This window comes from Balaenoptera ricei, chromosome 19 (assembly GCF_028023285.1).
Source record: "Balaenoptera ricei isolate mBalRic1 chromosome 19, mBalRic1.hap2, whole genome shotgun sequence".
Classification (NCBI taxonomy): domain Eukaryota; kingdom Metazoa; phylum Chordata; class Mammalia; order Artiodactyla; family Balaenopteridae; genus Balaenoptera; species Balaenoptera ricei.
In genome coordinates this window covers 25,161,837-25,181,248 of record NC_082657.1, presented here as the reverse complement: position 1 = coordinate 25,181,248, position 19,412 = coordinate 25,161,837, and positions in this window count along the sequence as shown.

Sequence of the window (19,412 nt, the reverse complement as noted above, 5' to 3'; positions counted from 1 at the left end):
CAGTCAAGTTCCCAGGCCACAGATTTCCAGAATCAAACCTCAGTCATATTCCCAGGACACATGGTTCTAGAATCAAACCTCAGTCATGTTCCCAGGCCACAGGGTTCCAGAATCAAACCAATGTCAAATTCCTAGGCCATGGGTTTCCACTACCAAGCCACAGTCATGTTTCCAGGGCACAGGATTCCGGAATCTCGCCTCAGTCATGTTCCCTGGCCACAGGGTTCAAGAATCAACCCAATGTCAAGTTCCCAGGCCATGGGTTTCAAGTATCAGGTCGCAGTCATGTTTCCAGGGCACAGGGTTCTACAATCAAACCTCAGTCATGTTGCCAGTCCACAGGTTTCTGCCATCAAACCTCAGTCAAGTGCCCAGGCCACAGATTTCCAGAATCAAAGCTCAGTCATATTCCCAGGACACATGGTTCCAGAATCAAACCTCAGTCATGTTCGCAGGCCACAGGATTCCACAATCAAACCACAGTCATGTTCCCAGGAGAAAGGTGTCCAGAAGCAAACCTCAGTCATGTTCCCAGGGAACAGGGTTCCAGAAACAAACCTCAGTCATGTTGCCAGGCCACAGGTTTCCACCATCAAACCTCAGATATATTCCCAAGACACAGGGTTCCAGAATCAAACCGTTCTCAAGTTCCCAGGCAACAGGGTTCCAGAATCCACTGATGTCATGTTCCCAGGCCACAGGATTCCAGAATAAAACCTCAGTCATGTTCTCAGTCCACAGGGTTCCAGAACCAAGCCTCAGTCAGGTTCCCAGGGCCCAGTATTCCACAATCTAAACAGATGTCATGTTCGCAGGCCACAGCATTCCAGAATCACGCCTCAGTCTTGTTCCAGGCCACAGGGTTCCAGAATCAAACCAATGTCAACTTCCCAGGCCATGGGTTTCATGTATCAGGTCGCAGTCATGTTTCCAGGGCACAGGGTTCTACAATCAAACCTCAGTCATGTTGCCAGTCCACAGGTTTCTGCCATCAAACCTCAGTCAAGTTCCCAGGCCACAGATTTCCAGAATCAAACCTCAGTCATATTCCCAGGACAGATGGATCCAGAATCAAACCTCAGTCATGTTTGCAGGACCCATGGTTCCACAATCAAACCACAGTCATGTTGCCAGGACAAAGGTGTCCAGAAGCAAACCTCACTCATGTTCCCAGGGAACAGGGTTCCAGAAACAAACCTCAGTCATGTTGCCAGGCCACAGGTTTCCACCATCAAACCTCAGACATATTCCCAAGGCACAGGGTTCCAGAATCAAACCGTTCTCATGTTCCCAGGCCACAGGGTTCCAGAATCCACTGATGTCATGTTCCCCGGCCACAGGGTTCCAGAATCAATCCTCAGTTATGTTCCAAGGCTACAGGGTTCCAGAATAAAAGCTCAGTCATGTTCCCAGTCCACAGGGTTCCAGAACCAAGCCTCAGTCAGGTTCCCAGGGCACAGTTTTCCACAATCTAAACAGATGCCATGTTCCCAGTCCACAGGTTTCCAAAATCACGCCTCAGTCATGTTCCCTGGCCACAGGGATCCAGAATCAAACCTCAGTCATGTTGCCAGGCCATAGGGTACCACCATCAAACCTCAGTCATATTCCCAGACCATAGGTTTCCACAATCAAACCGATTTCATGTTCCCAGGCAACATGGTACCAGAATCCAAACTGATGTCATGTTGCCAGGCCACAGGATTACACAATCTAACATCAGACATATTCCCAGTCCAATGGCTTCCAGAATCAAACCACAGTCATATACCCAGGCGACATGGACTCAGAATCAATCCTGAGTCATGTTCCCAGTCCACAGGATTCCAGAACCAAGCCTTCAGTCAGGTTCCCAGGGCACAGTATTCCACAATCTAAACAGATGTCATGTTCCCAGGCCGCAGGTTTCCAGAATCACGCCTCAGTCTTGTTCGCAGGCCTCAGGGTTCCAGAATCAAACCAATGTCAAATTCCTAGGCCATGGGTTTCCAGTACTAAGCCACAGTCATGTTTCCAGGGCACAGGATTCCAGAATCTCGCCTCAGTCATGTTCCCTGGGCACAGGGTTCCAGAATCAAACCAATGTCAAGTTCCCAGGCCGTGGGTTTCAAGTATCAGGTCGCAGTCATGTTTCCAGGGCACAGGGTTCTACAATCAAACCTCAGTCATGTTGCCAGTCCACAGGTTTCTGCCATCAAACCTCAGTCAAGTGCCCAGGCCACAGATTTCCAGAATCAAAGCTCAGTCATATTCCCAGGACACATGGTTCCAGAATCAAACCTCAGTCATGTTCGCAGGCCACAGGATTCCACAATCAAACCACAGTCATGTTCCCAGGAGAAAGGTGTCCAGAAGCAAACCTCAGTCATGTTCCCAGGGAACAGGGTTCCAGAAACAAACCTCAGTCATGTTGCCAGTCCACAGATTTCTGCCATCAAATCTCAGTCAAATACCCAGGCCACAGATTTCCAGAATCAAACCTCAGTCATATTCCCAGGCCACACTTTTCCAGAATCACGCCTCAGTCATGTTCCCAGGCCACAGGGTTCCAGAATCCACTGATGTCCTGTTCCCCGGCCACAGGGTTCCAGAATCCACTGATGTCATGTTCCCCGGGCACAGGGTTCCAGAATCCACTGATGTCATGTTCCCAGGCCACAGGATTCCAGAATAAAACCTCAGTCATGTTCCCAGTCCACAGGGTTCCAGAACCAAGCCTCAGTCAGGTTCCCAGGGCCCAGTATTCCACAATCTAAACAGATGTCATGTTCGCAGGCCACAGCATTCCAGAATCACGCCTCAGTCTTGTTCCAGGCCACAGGGTTCCAGAATCAAACCAATGTCAAGTTCTCAGGCCATGGGTTTCAAGTATCAGGTCGCAGTCATGTTTCCAGGGCACAGGGTTCTACAATCAAACCTCAGTCATGTTGCCAGTCCACAGGTTTCTGCCATCAAACCTCAGTCAAGTTCCCAGGCCACAGATTTCCAGAATCAAACCTCAGTCATATTCCCAGGACAGATGGATCCAGAATCAAACCTCAGTCATGTTTGCAGGACCCATCGTTCCACAATCAAACCACAGTCATGTTCCCAGGAGAAAGGTGTCCAGAAGCAAACCTCAGTCATGTTCCCAGGGAACAGGGTTCCACAAACAAACCTCAGTCATGTTGCCAGGCCACAGGTTTCCACCATCATACCTCAGATATATTCCCAAGACACAGGGTTCCAGAATCAAACCGTTCTCAAGTTCCCAGGCAACAGGGTTCCAGAATCCACTGATGTCATGTTCCCAGGCCACAGAATTCCAGAATAAAACCTCAGTCATGTTCCCAGTCCACAGGGTTCCAGAACCAAGCCTCAGTCAGGTTCCCAGGGCACAGTATTCCACAATCTAAACAGATGTCATGTTCGCAGGCCACAGCATTCCAGAATCACACCTCAGTCTTGTTCCTGGCCACAGGGTTCCAGAATCAAACCAATGTCAAGTTCCCAGGCCATGGGTTTCATGTATCAGGTCGCAGTCATGTTTCCAGGGCACAGGGTTCTACAATCAAACCTCAGTCATGTTGCCAGTCCACAGGTTTCTGCCATCAAACCTCAGTCAAGTTCCCAGGCCACAGATTTCCAGAATCAAACCTCAGTCATATTCCCAGGACAGATGGATCCAGAATCAAACCTCAGTCATGTTTGCAGGACCCATGGTTCCACAATCAAACCACAGTCATGTTGCCAGGACAAAGGTGTCCAGAAGCAAACCTCACTCATGTTCCCAGGGAACAGGGTTCCAGAAACAAACCTCAGTCATGTTGCCAGGCCACAGGTTTCCACCATCAAACCTCAGACATATTCCCAAGGCACAGGGTTCCAGAATCAAACCGTTCTCATGTTCCCAGGCCACAGGGTTCCAGAATCCACTGATGTCATGTTCCCCGGCCACAGGGTTCCAGAATCAATCCTCAGTTATGTTCCAAGGCTACAGGGTTCCAGAATAAAAGCTCAGTCATGTTCCCAGTCCACAGGGTTCCAGAACCAAGCCTCAGTCAGGTTCCCAGGGCACAGTTTTCCACAATCTAAACAGATGCCATGTTCCCAGTCCACAGGTTTCCAAAATCACGCCTCAGTCATGTTCCCTGGCCACAGGGATCCAGAATCAAACCTCAGTCATGTTGCCAGGCCATAGGGTACCACCATCAAACCTCAGTCATATTTCCAGACCATAGGTTTCCACAATCAAACCGATTTCATGTTCCCAGGCAACATGGTACCAGAATCCAAACTGATGTCATGTTGCCAGGCCACAGGATTACACAATCTAACATCAGACATATTCCCAGTCCAATGGCTTCCAGAATCAAACCACAGTCATATACCCAGGCGACATGGACTCAGAATCAATCCTGAGTCATGTTGCCAGTCCACAGGATTCCAGAACCAAGCCTTCAGTCAGGTTCCCAGGGCACAGTATTCCACAATCTAAACAGATGTCATGTTCCCAGGCCGCAGGTTTCCAGAATCACGCCTCAGTCATATTCCCAGGACACATGGTTCCAGAATCAAACCTCAGTCATGTTCGCAGGCCACAGGATTCCACAATCAAACCACAGTCATGTTCCCAGGACAAAGGTGTCCAGAAGCAAAACTCACTCATGTTCCCAGGGAACAGGGTTCCAGAAACAAACCTCAGTCATGTTGCCAGGCCACAGGTTTCCACCATCAAGCCTCAGATATATTCCCAAGACACAGGGTTCCAGAATCAAACCGTTCTCAAATTCCCAGGCAACAGGGTTCCAGAATCCACTGATGTCATGTTCCCAGGCCACAGGATTCCAGAATAAAACCTCAGTCATGTTCCCAGTCCACAGGGTTCCAGAACCAAGCCTCAGTCAGATTCCCAGGGCCCAGTATTCCACAGTCTAAACAGATGTCATGTTCGCAGGCCACAGCAATCCAGAATCACGCCTCAGTCTTGTTCCAGGCCACAGGGTTCCAGAATCAAACCAATGTCAAGTTCCCAGGCCATGGGTTTCAAGTATCAGGTCGCAGTCATGTTTCCAGGGCACAGGGTTCTACAATCAAACCTCAGTCATGTTGCCAGTCCACAGGTTTCTGCCATCAAACCTCAGTCAAGTTCCCAGGCCACAGATTTCCAGAATCAAACCTCAGTCATATTCCCAGGACACATGGTTTCAGGATCAAAGCTCAGTCATGTTTGCAGGACCCATGATTCCACAATCAAAACACAGTCATGTTCCCAGCACAAAGGTGTCCAGAATCAAACCTCAGTCATGTTCCCAAGGAACAGGGTTCCAGAAACAAACCTCAGTCATGTTGCCAAGCCACAGGTTTCCACCATGAAACCTCAGACATGCTCCCAGGCCACAGGGTTCCAGAATCAAACCGTTCTCATGTTCCCAGCCCACAGGGTTCCAGAATCCACTGATGTCCTGTGCCCCGGCCACAGGGTTCCAGAATCCACTGATGTCATGTTCCCCGGGCACAGGGTTCCAGAATCCACTGATGTCATGTTCCCAGGCCACAGGATTCCAGAATAAAACCTCAGTCATGTTCCCAGTCCACAGGGTTCCAGAACCAAGCCTCAGTCAGGTTCCCAGGGCCCAGTATTCCACAATCTAAACAGATGTCATGTTCGCAGGCCACAGCATTCCAGAATCACGCCTCAGTCTTGTTCCAGGCCACAGGGTTCCAGAATCAAACCAATGTCAAGTTCCCAGGCCATGGGTTTCAAGTATCAGGTCGCAGTCATGTTTCCAGGGCACAGGGTTCTACAATCAAACCTCAGTCATGTTGCCAGTCCACAGGTTTCTGCCATCAAACCTCAGTCAAGTTCCCAGGCCACAGATTTCCAGAATCAAACCTCAGTCATATTCCCAGGACAGATGGATCCAGAATCAAACCTCAGTATTGTTTGCAGGACCCATCCATCCACAATCAAACCACAGTCATGTTCCCAGGACAAAGGTGTCCAGAAGCAAAACTCACTCATGTTCCCAGGGAACAGGGTTCCAGAAACAAACCTCAATCATGTTGCCAGGCCACAGGTTTCCACCATCAAACCTCAGACATATTCCCAAGGCACAGGGTTCCAGAATCAAACCGTTCTCATGTTCCCAGGCCACAGGGTTCCAGAATCCACTGATGTCCTGTTCCCCGGCCACAGGGTTCCAGAATCCACTGATGTCATGTTCCCCGGTCACAGGGTTCCAGAATCCACTGATGTCATGTTCCCAGGCCACAGGATTCCAGAATAAAACCTCAGTCATGTTCCCAGTCCTCAGGGTTCCAGAACCAAGACTCAGTCAGGTTCCCAGGGCCCAGTATTCCACAATCTAAACAGATGTCATGTTCGCAGGCCACAGCATTCCAGAATCACGTCTCAGTCTTGTTCCTGGCCACAGGGTTCAAGAATCAAACCAATGTCAAGTTCCCAGGCCATGGGTTTCAAGTATCAGGTCGCAGTCAATGTTTCCAGGGCACAGGGTTCTACAATGAAATCTCAGTCATGTTGCCAGTCCACAGGTTTCTGCCATCAAACCTCAGTCAAGTTCCCAGGCCACAGATTTCCAGATTCAAACCTCAGACATATTCCCATGACACATGGATCCAGAATCAAACCTCAGTCATGTTCGCAGGCCACAGGATTCCACAATCAAACCACAGTCATGTTCCCAGGAGAAAGGTGTCCAGAAGCCAACCTCACTCATGTTCCCAGGGAACAGGGTTCCAGAAACAAACCTCAGTCATGTTGCCAGGCCACAGTTTTCCACCATCAAACCTCAGATATATTCCCAAGACACAGGGTTCCAGAATCCACTGATGTCATGTTCCCCGGTCACAGGGTTCCAGAATCCACTGATGACATGTTCCCAGGCCACAGGATTCCAGAATAAAACCTCAGTCATGTTCCCAGTCCACAGGGTTCCAGAACCAAGCCTCAGTCAGGTTCCCAGGGCCCAGTATTCCACAATCTAAACAGATGTCATGTTCGCAGGCCACAGCATTCCAGAATCACGCCTCAGTCTTGTTCCTGGCCACAGGGTTCCAGAATCAAACCAATGTCAAGTTCCCAGGCCATGGGTTTCAAGTATCAGGTCGCAGTCATGTTTCCAGGGCACAGGGTTCTACAATCAAACCTCAGTCATGTTGCCAGTCCACAGATTTCTGCCATCAAACCTCAGTCAAGTACCCAGGCCACAGATTTCCAGAATCAAACCTCAGTCATATTCCCAGGCCACACTTTTCCAGAATCACGCCTCAGTCATGTTCCCAGGCCACAGGTTTCCAGAACCAAACCAATGTCAAATTCCTAGGCCATGGGTTTGCACTACCAGGCCACAGTCATGTTTCCAGGGCACAGGGTTCTACAATCAAACCTCAGTCATGTTGCCAGTCCACAGGTTTCTGCCATCAAACCTCAGTCAAGTTCCCAGGCCACAGATTTCCAGAATCAAACCTCAGTCTTATTCCCAGGACACATGGTTTCAGGATCAAACCTCAGTCATGTTTGCAGGACCCATGATTCCACAATCAAAACACAGTCATGTTCCCAGCACAAAGGTGTCCAGAATCAAACCTCACTCATGTTCCCAGGGAACAGGGTTCCAGAAACAAACCTCAGTCATGTTGACAAGCCACAGGTTTCCACCATGAAACCTCAGACATGTTCCCAGGCCACAGGGTTCCAGAATCAAACCGTTCTCATGTTCCCAGGCCACAGGGTTCCAGAATCCACTGATGTCCTGTTCCCCGGCCACAGGGTTCCAGAATCCACTGATGTCATGTTCCCCGGGCACAGTGTTCCAGAATCCACTGATGTCATGTTCCCAGGCCACAGGATTCCAGAATAAAACCTCAGTCATGTTCCCAGTCCACAGGGTTCCAGAACCAAGCCTCAGTCAGGTTCCCAGGGCCCAGTATTCCACAATCTAAACAGATGTCATGTTCGCAGGCCACAGCATTCTAGAATCACGCCTCAGTCTTGTTCCAGGCCACAGGGTTCCAGAATCAAACCAATGTCAAGTTCCCAGGCCATGGGTTTCAAGTATCAGGTCGCAGTCATGTTTCCAGGGCACAGGGTTCTACAATCAAACCTCAGTCATGTTGCCAGTCCACAGGTTTCTGCCATCAAACCTCAGTCAAGTTCCCAGTCCACAGATTTCCAGAATCAAACCTCAGTCATATTCCCAGGACACATGGATCCAGAATCACACCTCAGTCATGTTTGCAGGACCCATGGTTCCACAATCAAACCACTGTCATGTTCCCAGGACAAAGGTGTCCAGAAGCAAAACTCACTCATGTTCCCAGGGAACAGGGTTCCAGAAACAAAGCTCAGTCATGTTGCCAGGCCACAGGTTTCCACCATCAAACCTCAGACATATTTCCAAGGCACAGGGTTCCAGAATCAAACCGTTCTCATATTCCCAGGCCACAGGGTTCCAGAATCCACTGATGTCATGTTCCCCGGCCACAGGGTTCCAGAATCAATCCTCAGTTATGTTCCAAGGCTACAGGGTTCCAGAATAAAAGCTCAGTCATGTTCCCAGTCCACAGGGTTCCAGAACCAAGCCTCAGTCAGCTTCCCAGGGCACAGTATTCCACAATCTAAACAGATGTCATGTTCCCAGTCCACAGGTTTCCAAAATCACGCCTCAGTCATGTTCCCTGGCCACAGGGATCCAGAATCAAACCTCAGTCATGTTGCCAGGCCATAGGGTACCACCATCAAACCTCAGTCATATTCCCAGACCATAGGTTTCCACAATCAAACCGATTTCATGTTCCCAGGCAACATGGTACCAGAATCCAAACCGATGTCATGTTTCCAGGCCACAGGATTACACAATCTAACATCAGATATATTCCCAGTCCAATGGCTTCCAGAATCAAACCACAGTCATATACCCAGGCGACATGGTCTCAGAATCAATCCTGAGTCATGTTCCCAGTCCACAGGATTCCAGAACCAAGCCTTCAGTCAGGTTCCCAGGGCACAGTATTCCACAATCTAAACAGATGTCATGTTCCCAGGCCGCAGGTTTCCAGAATCACGCCTCAGTCATGTTCCCAGGCCACAGGGTTCCAGAATCAAACCAATGTCAAGTTCCCAGGCCATGGGTTTCCAGTACCAGGCCACAGTCATGTTTCCATGGCACAGGGTTCTACAATCAAACCTCAGTCATGTTGCCAGTCCACAGGTTTCTGCCATCAAACCTCAGTCAAGTTCCCAGGCCACAGATTTCCAGAATCAAACCTCAGTCATATTCCCAGGACACATGGTTCCAGAATCAAACCTCAGTCATGTTCCCAGGCCACAGGGTTCCAGAATCACACCTCAGTCATGTTCCCAGGCCACAGGGTTCCAGAATCCACTGATGTCCTGTGCCCCGGCCACAGGGTTCCAGAATCCACTGATGTCATGTTCCCCGGCCACAGGGTTCCAGAATCCACTGATGTCATGTTCCCAGGCCACAGGATTCCAGAATAAAACCTCAGTCATGTTCCCAGTCCACAGGGTTCCAGAACCAAGCCTCAGTCAGGTTCCCAGGGCCCAGTATTCCACAATCTAAACAGATGTCATGTTCGCAGGCCACAGCATTCCAGAATCACGCCTCAGTCTTGTTCCAGGCCACAGGGTTCCAGAATCAAACCAATGTCAAGTTCCCAGGCCATGGGTTTCAAGTATCAGGTCGCAGTCATGTTTCCAGGGCACAGGGTTCTACAATCAAACCTCAGTCATGTTGCCAGTCCACAGGTTTCTGCCATCAAACCTCAGTCAAGTTCCCAGCCCACAGATTTCCAGAATCAAAGCTCAGTCATATTCCCAGGACACATGGTTCCAGAATCAAACCTCAGTCATGTTCGCAGGCCACAGGATTCCACGATCAAACCACAGTCATGTTCCCAGGACAAAGGTGTCCAGAAGCAAAACTCACTCATGTTCCCAGGGAACAGGGTTCCAGAAACAAACCTCAGTCATGTTGCCAGGCCACAGGTTTCCACCATCAAACCTCAGATATATTCCCAAGACACAGGGTTCCAGAATCAAACCGTTCTCAAGTTCCCAGGCAACAGGGTTCCAGAATCCACTGATGTCATGTTCCCAGGCCACAGGATTCCAGAATAAAACCCCAGTCATGTTCCCAGTCCACAGGGTTCCAGAACCAAGCCTCAGTCAGGTTCCCAGGGCCCAGTATTCCACAATCTAAACAGATGTCATGTTCGCAGGCCACAGCATTCCAAAATCACGCCTCAGTCTTGTTCCTGGCCACAGGGTTCCAGAATCAAACCAATGTCAAGTTCCCAGGCCATGGGTTTCAAGTATCAGGTCGCAGTCATGTTTCCAGTGCACAGGGTTCTACAATCAAACCTCATTCATGTTGCCAGTCCACAGATTTCTGCCATCAAACCTCAGTCAAGTACCCAGGCCACAGATTTCCAGAATCAAACCTCAGTCATATTCCCAGGACACATGGATCCAGAATCAAACCTCAGTCATGTTTGCAGGACCCATGGTTCCACAATCAAACCACAGTCATGTTCCCAGGACAAAGGTGTCCAGATGCAAAACTCACTCATGTTCCCAGGGAACAGGGTTCCAGAAACAAACCTCAGTCATGTTGCCAGTCCACAGGTTTCCACCATCAAACCTCAGACATATTCCCAAGGCACAGGGTTCCAGAATCAAACCGTTCTCATATTCCCAGGCCACAGGGATCCAGAATCCACTGATGTCATGTTCCCCGGCCACAGGGTTCCAGAATCAATCCTCAGTTATGTTCCAAGGCTACAGGGTTCCAGAATAAAAGCTCAGTCATGTTCCCAGTCCACAGGGTTCCAGAACCAAGCCTCAGTCAGGTTCCCAGGGCACAGTATTCCACAATCTAAACAGATGTCATGTTCCCAGTCCACAGGTTTCCAAAATCACGCCTCAGTCATGTTCCCTGGCCACAGGGATCCAGAATCAAACCTCAGTCATGTTGCCAGGCCATAGGGTACCACCATCAAACCTCAGTCATATTCCCAGACCATAGGTTTCCACAATCAAACCGATTTCATGTTCCCAGGCAACATGGTACCAGAATCCAAACCGATGTCATGTTTCCAGGCCACAGGATTACACAGTCTAACATCAGACATATTCCCAGTCCAATGGCTTCCAGAATCAAACCACAGTCATATACCCAGGCGACATGGTCTCAGAATCAATCCTGAGTCATGTTGCCAGTCCACAGGATTCCAGAACCAAGCCTTCAGTCAGGTTCCCAGGGCACAGTATTCCACAATCTAAACAGATGTCATGTTCCCAGGCCGCAGGTTTCCAGAATCACGCCTCAGTCATGTTCCCAGGCCACAGGGTTCCAGAATCAAACCAATGTCAAGTTCCCAGGCCATGGGCTTCCAGTACCAGGCCGCAGTCATGTTTCCATGGCAGAGGGTTCTACAATCAAACCTCAGTCATGTTGCCAGTCCACAGGTTTCTGCCATCAAACCTCAGTCAAGTTCCCAGGCCACAGATTTCCACAATCAAACCTAAGTCATATTCCCAGGACACATGGTTCCAGAATCAAACCTCAGTCATGTTCCCAGGCCACAGGGTTCCAGAATCAAACCAATGTCAAATTCCTAGGCCATGGGTTTCCAGTACCAAGCCACAGTCATGTTTCCAGGGCACAGGATTCAAGAATCTCGCCTCAGTCATGTTCCCAGGCCACAGGGTTCCAGAATCAAACCAATGTCAAGTTCCCAGGCCATGGGTTTCAAGTATCAGGTCGCAGTCATGTTTCCAGGGCACAGGGTTCTATAATCAAACCTCAGTCATGTTGCCAGTCCACAGATTTCTACCATCAAACCTCAGTCAAGTACCCAGGCCACAGATTTCCAGAATCAAACCTCAGTCATATACCCAGGACACATGGATCCAGAATCAAACCTCAGTCATGTTTGCAGGACCCATGGTTCCACAATCAAACCACAGTCATGTTCCCAGGACGAAGGTGTCCAGAAGCAAAACTCACTCATGTCCCAGGGAACAGGGTTCCAGAAACAAACCTCAGTCATGTTGCCAGGCCACAGGTTTCCACCATCAAACCTCAGACATATTCCCAAGGCACAGGGTTCTAGAATCAAACCGTTCTCATGTTCCCAGGCCACAGGGTTCCAGAATCCACTGATGTCATGTTCCCCGGCCACAGGGTTCCAGAATCAATCCTCAGTTATGTTCCAAGGCTACAGGGTTCCAGAATAAAAGCTCAGTCATGTTCCCAGTCCACAGGTTTCCAGAACCAAGCCTCAGTCAGGTTCCCAGGGCACAGTATTCCACAATCTAAACAGATGTCATGTTCCCAGTCCACAGGTTTCCAAAATCATGCCTCAGTCATGTTCCCTGGCCACAGGGATCCAGAATCAAACCTCAGTCATGTTGCCAGGCCATAGGGTACCACCATCAAACCTCAGTCATATTCCCAGACCATAGGTTTCCACAATCAAACCGATTTCATGTTCCCAGGCAACATGGTACCAGAATCCAAACCGATGTCATGTTTCCAGGCCACAGGATTACACAATCTAACATCAGACATATTCCCAGTCCAATGGCTTCCAGAATCAAACCACAGTCATATACCCAGGCGACATGGTCTCAGAATCAATCCTGAGTCATGTTCCCAGTCCACAGGATTCCAGAACCAAGCCTTCAGTCAGGTTCCCAGGGCACAGTATTCCACAATCTAAACAGATGTCATGTTCCCAGGCCGCAGGTTTCCAGAATCACACCTCAGTCATGTTCCCAGGCCACAGGGTTCCAGAATCCACTGATGTCCTGTGCCCCGGCCACAGGGTTCCAGAATCCACTGATGTCATGTTCCCCGGCCACAGGGTTCCAGAATCCACTGATGTCATGTTCCCAGGCCACAGGATTCCAGAATAAAACCTCAGTCATGTTCCCAGTCCACAGGGTTCCAGAACCAAGCCTCAGTCAGGTTCCCAGGGCCCAGTATTCCACAATCTAAACAGATGTCATGTTCGCAGGCCACAGCATTCCAGAATCACGCCTCAGTCTTGTTCCAGGCCACAGGGTTCCAGAATCAAACCAATGTCAAGTTCCCAGGCCATGGGTTTCAAGTATCAGGTCGCAGTCATGTTTCCAGGGCACAGGGTTCTACAATCAAACCTCAGTCATGTTGCCAGTCCACAGGTTTCTGCCATCAAACTTCAGTCAAGTTCCCAGCCCACAGATTTCCAGAATCGAAGCTCAGTCATATTCCCAGGACACATGGTTCCAGAATCAAACCTCAGTCATGTTCGCAGGCCACAGGATTCCACGATCAAACCACAGTCATGTTCCCAGGACAAAGGTGTCCAGAAGCAAAACTCACTCATGTTCCCAGGGAACAGGGTTCCAGAAACAAACCTCAGTCATGTTGCCAGGCCACAGGTTTCCACCATCAAACCTCAGATATATTCCCAAGACACAGGGTTCCAGAATCAAACCGTTCTCAAGTTCCCAGGCAACAGGGTTCCAGAATCCACTGATGTCATGTTCCCAGGCCACAGGATTCCAGAATAAAACCCCAGTCATTTTCCCAGTCCACAGGGTTCCAGAACCAAGCCTCAGTCAGGTTCCCAGGGCCCAGTATTCCACAATCTAAACAGATGTCATGTTCGCAGGCCACAGCATTCCAGAATCACGCCTCAGTCTTGTTCCTGGCCACAGGGTTCCAGAATCAAACCAATGTCAAGTTCCCAGGCCATGGGTTTCAAGTATCAGGTCGCAGTCATGTTTCCAGGGCACAGGGTTCTACAATCAAACCTCAGTCATGTTGCCAGTCCACAGATTTCTACCATCAAACCTCAGTCAAGTACCCAGGCCACAGATTTCCAGAATCAAACCTCAGTCATATTCCCAGGACACATGGATCCAGAATCAAACCTCAGTCATGTTTGCAGAACCCATGGTTCCACAATCAAACCACAGTCATGTTCCCAGGACAAAGGTGTCCAGAAGCAAAACTCACTCATGTTCCCAGGGAACAGGGTTCCAGAAACAAACCTCAGTCATGTTGCCAGGCCACAGGTTTCCACCATCAAACCTCAGACATATTCCCAAGGCACAGGGTTCCAGAATCAAACCGTTCTCATGTTCCCAGGCCACAGGATTCCAGAATCCACTGATGTCCTGTTCCCCGGCCACAGGGTTCCAGAATCCACTGATGTCATGTTCCCCGGGCACAGGGTTCCAGAATCCACTGATGTCATGTTCCCAGGCCACAGGATTCCAGAATAAAACCTCAGTCATGTTCCCAGTCCACAGGGTTCCAGAACCAAGCCTCAGTCAGGTTCCCAGGGCCCAGTATTCCACAATCTAAACAGATGTCATGTTCGCAGGCCACAGCATTCCAGAATCACGCCTCAGTCTTGTTCCAGGCCACAGGGTTCCAGAATCAAACCAATGTCAAGTTCCCAGGCCATGGGTTTCAAGTATCAGGTCGCAGTCATGTTTCCAGGGCACAGGGTTCTACAATCAAACCTCAGTCATGTTGCCAGTCCACAGGTTTCTGCCATCAAACCTCAGTCAAGTTCCCAGCCCACAGATTTCCAGAATCAAAGCTCAGTCATATTCCCAGGACACATGGTTCCAGAATCAAACCTCAGTCATGTTCGCAGGCCACAGGATTCCACGATCAAACCACAGTCATGTTCCCAGGACAAAGGTGTCCAGAAGCAAAATTCACACATGTTCCCAGGGAACAGGGTTCCAGAAACAAACCTCAGTCATGTTGCCAGGCCACAGGTTTCCACCATCAAACCTCAGATATATTCCCAAGACACAGGGTTCCAGAATCAAACCGTTCTCAAGTTCCCAGGCAACAGGGTTCCAGAATCCACTGATGTCATGTTCCCAGGCCACAGGATTCCAGAATAAAACCCCAGTCATGTTCCCAGTCCACAGGGTTCCAGAACCAAGCCTCAGTCAGGTTCCCAGGGCCCAGTATTCCACAATCTAAACAGATGTCATGTTCGCAGGCCACAGCATTCCAGAATCACGCCTCAGTCTTGTTCCTGGCCACAGGGTTCCAGAATCAAACCAATGTCAAGTTCCCAGGCCATGGGTTTCAAGTATCAGGTCGCAGTCATGTTTCCAGTGCACAGGGTTCTACAATCAAACCTCAGTCATGTTGCCAGTCCACAGATTTCTGCCATCAAACCTCAGTCAAGTACCCAGGCCACAGATTTCCAGAATCAAACCTCAGTCATATTCCCAGGACACATGGATCCAGAATCAAACCTCAGTCATGTTTGCAGGACCCATGGTTCCACAATCAAACCACAGTCATGTTCCCAGGACAAAGGTGTCCAGATGCAAAACTCACTCATGTTCCCAGGGAACAGGGTTCCAGAAACAAACCTCAGTCATGTTGCCAGTCCACAGGTTTCCACCATCAAACCTCAGACATATTCCCAAGGCACAGGGTTCCAGAATCAAACCGTTCTCATATTCCCAGGCCACAGGGATCCAGAATCCACTGATGTCATGTTCCCCGGCCACAGGGTTCCAGAATCAATCCTCAGTTATGTTCCAAGGCTACAGGGTTCCAGAATAAAAGCTCAGTCATGTTCCCAGTCCACAGGGTTCCAGAACCAAGCCTCAGTCAGGTTCCCAGGGCACAGTATTCCACAATCTAAACAGATGTCATGTTCCCAGTCCACAGGTTTCCAAAATCACGCCTCAGTCATGTTCCCTGGCCACAGGGATCCAGAATCAAACCTCAGTCATGTTGCCAGGCCATAGGGTACCACCATCAAACCTCAGTCATATTCCCAGACCATAGGTTTCCACAATCAAACCGATTTCATGTTCCCAGGCAACATGGTACCAGAATCCAAACCGATGTCATGTTTCCAGGCCACAGGATTACACAGTCTAACATCAGACATATTCCCAGTCCAATGGCTTCCAGAATCAAACCACAGTCATATACCCAGGCGACATGGTCTCAGAATCAATCCTGAGTCATGTTCCCAGTCCACAGGATTCCAGAACCAAGCCTTCAGTCAGGTTCCCAGGGTACAGTATTCCACAATCTAAACAGATGTCATGTTCCCAGGCCGCAGGTTTCCAGAATCACGCCTCAGTCATGTTCCCAGGCCACAGGGTTCCAGAATCAAACCAATGTCAAGTTCCCAGGCCATGGGTTTCCAGTACCAGGCCGCAGTCATGTTTCCATGGCAGAGGGTTCTACAATCAAACCTCAGTCATGTTGCCAGTCCACAGGTTTCTGCCATCAAACCTCAGTCAAGTTCCCAGGCCACAGATTTCCAGAATCAAACCTCAGTCATATTCCCAGGACACATGGTTCCAGAATCAAACCTCAGTCATGTTCCCAGGCCACAGGGTTCCAGAATCAAACCAATGTCAAATTCCTAGGCCATGGGTTTCCAGTACCAAGCCACAGTCATGTTTCCAGGGCACAGGATTCAAGAATCTCGCCTCAGTCATGTTCCCAGGCCACAGGGTTCCAGAATCAAACCAATGTCAAGTTCCCAGGCCATGGGTTTCAAGTATCAGGTCGCAGTCATGTTTCCAGGGCACAGGGTTCTATAATCAAACCTCAGTCATGTTGCCAGTCCACAGATTTCTACCATCAAACCTCAGTCAAGTACCCAGGCCACAGATTTCCAGAATCAAACCTCAGTCATATACCCAGGACACATGGATCCAGAATCAAACCTCAGTCATGTTTGCAGGACCCATGGTTCCACAATCAAACCACAGTCATGTTCCCAGGACGAAGGTGTCCAGAAGCAAAACTCACTCATGTCCCAGGGAACAGGGTTCCAGAAACAAACCTCAGTCATGTTGCCAGGCCACAGGTTTCCACCATCAAACCTCAGACATATTCCCAAGGCACAGGGTTCTAGAATCAAACCGTTCTCATGTTCCCAGGCCACAGGGTTCCAGAATCCACTGATGTCATGTTCCCCGGCCACAGGGTTCCAGAATCAATCCTCAGTTATGTTCCAAGGCTACAGGGTTCCAGAATAAAAGCTCAGTCATGTTCCCAGTCCACAGGTTTCCAGAACCAAGCCTCAGTCAGGTTCCCAGGGCACAGTATTCCACAATCTAAACAGATGTCATGTTCCCAGTCCACAGGTTTCCAAAATCACGCCTCAGTCATGTTCCCTGGCCACAGGGATCCAGAATCAAACCTCAGTCATGTTGCCAGGCCATAGGGTACCACCATCAAACCTCAGTCATATTCCCAGACCATAGGTTTCCACAATCAAACCGATTTCATGTTCCCAGGCAACATGGTACCAGAATCCAAACCGATGTCATGTTTCCAGGCCACAGGATTACACAATCTAACATCAGACATATTCCCAGTCCAATGGCTTCCAGAATCAAACCACAGTCATATACCCAGGCGACATGGTCTCAGAATCAATCCTGAGTCATGTTCCCAGTCCACAGGATTCCAGAACCAAGCCTTCAGTCAGGTTCCCAGGGCACAGTATTCCACAATCTAAACAGATGTCATGTTCCCAGGCCGCAGGTTTCCAGAATCACACCTCAGTCATGTTCCCAGGCCACAGGGTTCCAGAACCAAGCCTCAGTCAGGTTCCCAGGGCCCAGTATTCCACAATCTAAACAGATGTCATGTTCGCAGGCCACAGCATTCCAGAATCACGCCTCAGTCTTGTTCCAGGCCACAGGGTTCCAGAATCAAACCAATGTCAAGTTCCCAGGCCATGGGTTTCAAGTATCAGGTCGCAGTCATGTTTCCAGGGCACAGGGTTCTACAATCAAACCTCAGTCATGTTGCCAGTCCACAGGTTTCTGCCATCAAACCTCAGTCAAGTGCCCAGGCCACAGATTTCCAGAATCAAAGCTCAGTCATATTCCCAGGACACATGGTTCCAGAATCAAACCTCAGTCATGTTCGCAGGCCACAGGATTCCACGATGAAACCACAGTCATGTTCCCAGGACAAAGGTGTCCAGAAGCAAAACTCACTCATGTTCCCAGGGAACAGGGTTCCAGAAACAAACCTCAGTCATGTTGCCAGGCCACAGGTTTCCACCATCAAACCTCAGATATATTCCCAAGACACAGGGTTCCAGAATCAAACCGTTCTCAAGTTCCCAGGCAACAGGGTTCCAGAATCCACTGATGTCATGTTCCCAGGCCACAGGATTCCAGAATAAAACCCCAGTCATGTTCCCAGTCCACAGGGTTCCAGAACCAAGCCTCAGTCAGGTTCCCAGGGCCCAGTATTCCACAATCTAAACAGATGTCATGTTCGCCGGCCACAGCATTCCAGAATCACGCCTCAGTCTTGTTCCTGGCCACAGGGTTCCAGAATCAAACCAATGTCAAGTTCCCAGGCCATGGGTTTCAAGTATCAGGTCGCAGTCATGTTTCCAGGGCACAGGGTTCTACAATCAAACCTCAGTCATGTTGCCAGTCCACAGATTTCTACCATCAAACCTCAGTCAAGTACCCAGGCCACAGATTTCCAGAATCAAACCTCAGTCATATTCCCAGGACACATGGATCCAGAATCAAACCTCAGTCATGTTTGCAGGACCCATGGTTCCACAATCAAACCACAGTCATGTTCCCAGGACAAAGGTGTCCAGAAGCAAAACTCACTCATGTTCCCAGGGAACAGGGTTCCAGAAACAAACCTCAGTCATGTTGCCAGGCCACAGGTTTCCACAATCAAACCTCAGACATATTCCCAAGGCACAGGGTTCCAGAATCAAACCGTTCTCATGTTCCCAGGCCACAGGATTCCAGAATCCACTGATGTCCTGTTCCCCGGCCACAGGGTTCCAGAATCCACTGATGTCATGTTCCCCGGGCACAGGGTTCCAGAATCCACTGATGTCATGTTCCCAGGCCACAGGATTCCAGAATAAAACCTCAGTCATGTTCCCAGTCCACAGGGTTCCAGAACCAAGCCTCAGTCAGGTTCCCAGGGCCCAGTATTCCACAATCTAAACAGATGTCATGTTCGCAGGCCACAGCATTCCAGAATCACGCCTCAGTCTTGTTCCAGGCCACAGGGTTCCAGAATCAAACCAATGTCAAGTTCCCAGGCCATGGGTTTCAAGTATCAGGTCGCAGTCATGTTTCCAGGGCACAGGGTTCTACAATCAAACCTCAGTCATGTTGCCAGTCCACAGGTTTCTGCCATCAAACCTCAGTCAAGTTCCCAGCCCACAGATTTCCAGAATCAAAGCTCAGTCATATTCCCAGGACACATGGTTCCAGAATCAAACCTCAGTCATGTTTGCAGGACCCATGGTTCCACAATCAAACCACAGTCATGTTCCCAGGACAAAGGTGTCCAGAAGCAAAACTCACTCATGTTCCCAGGGAACAGGGT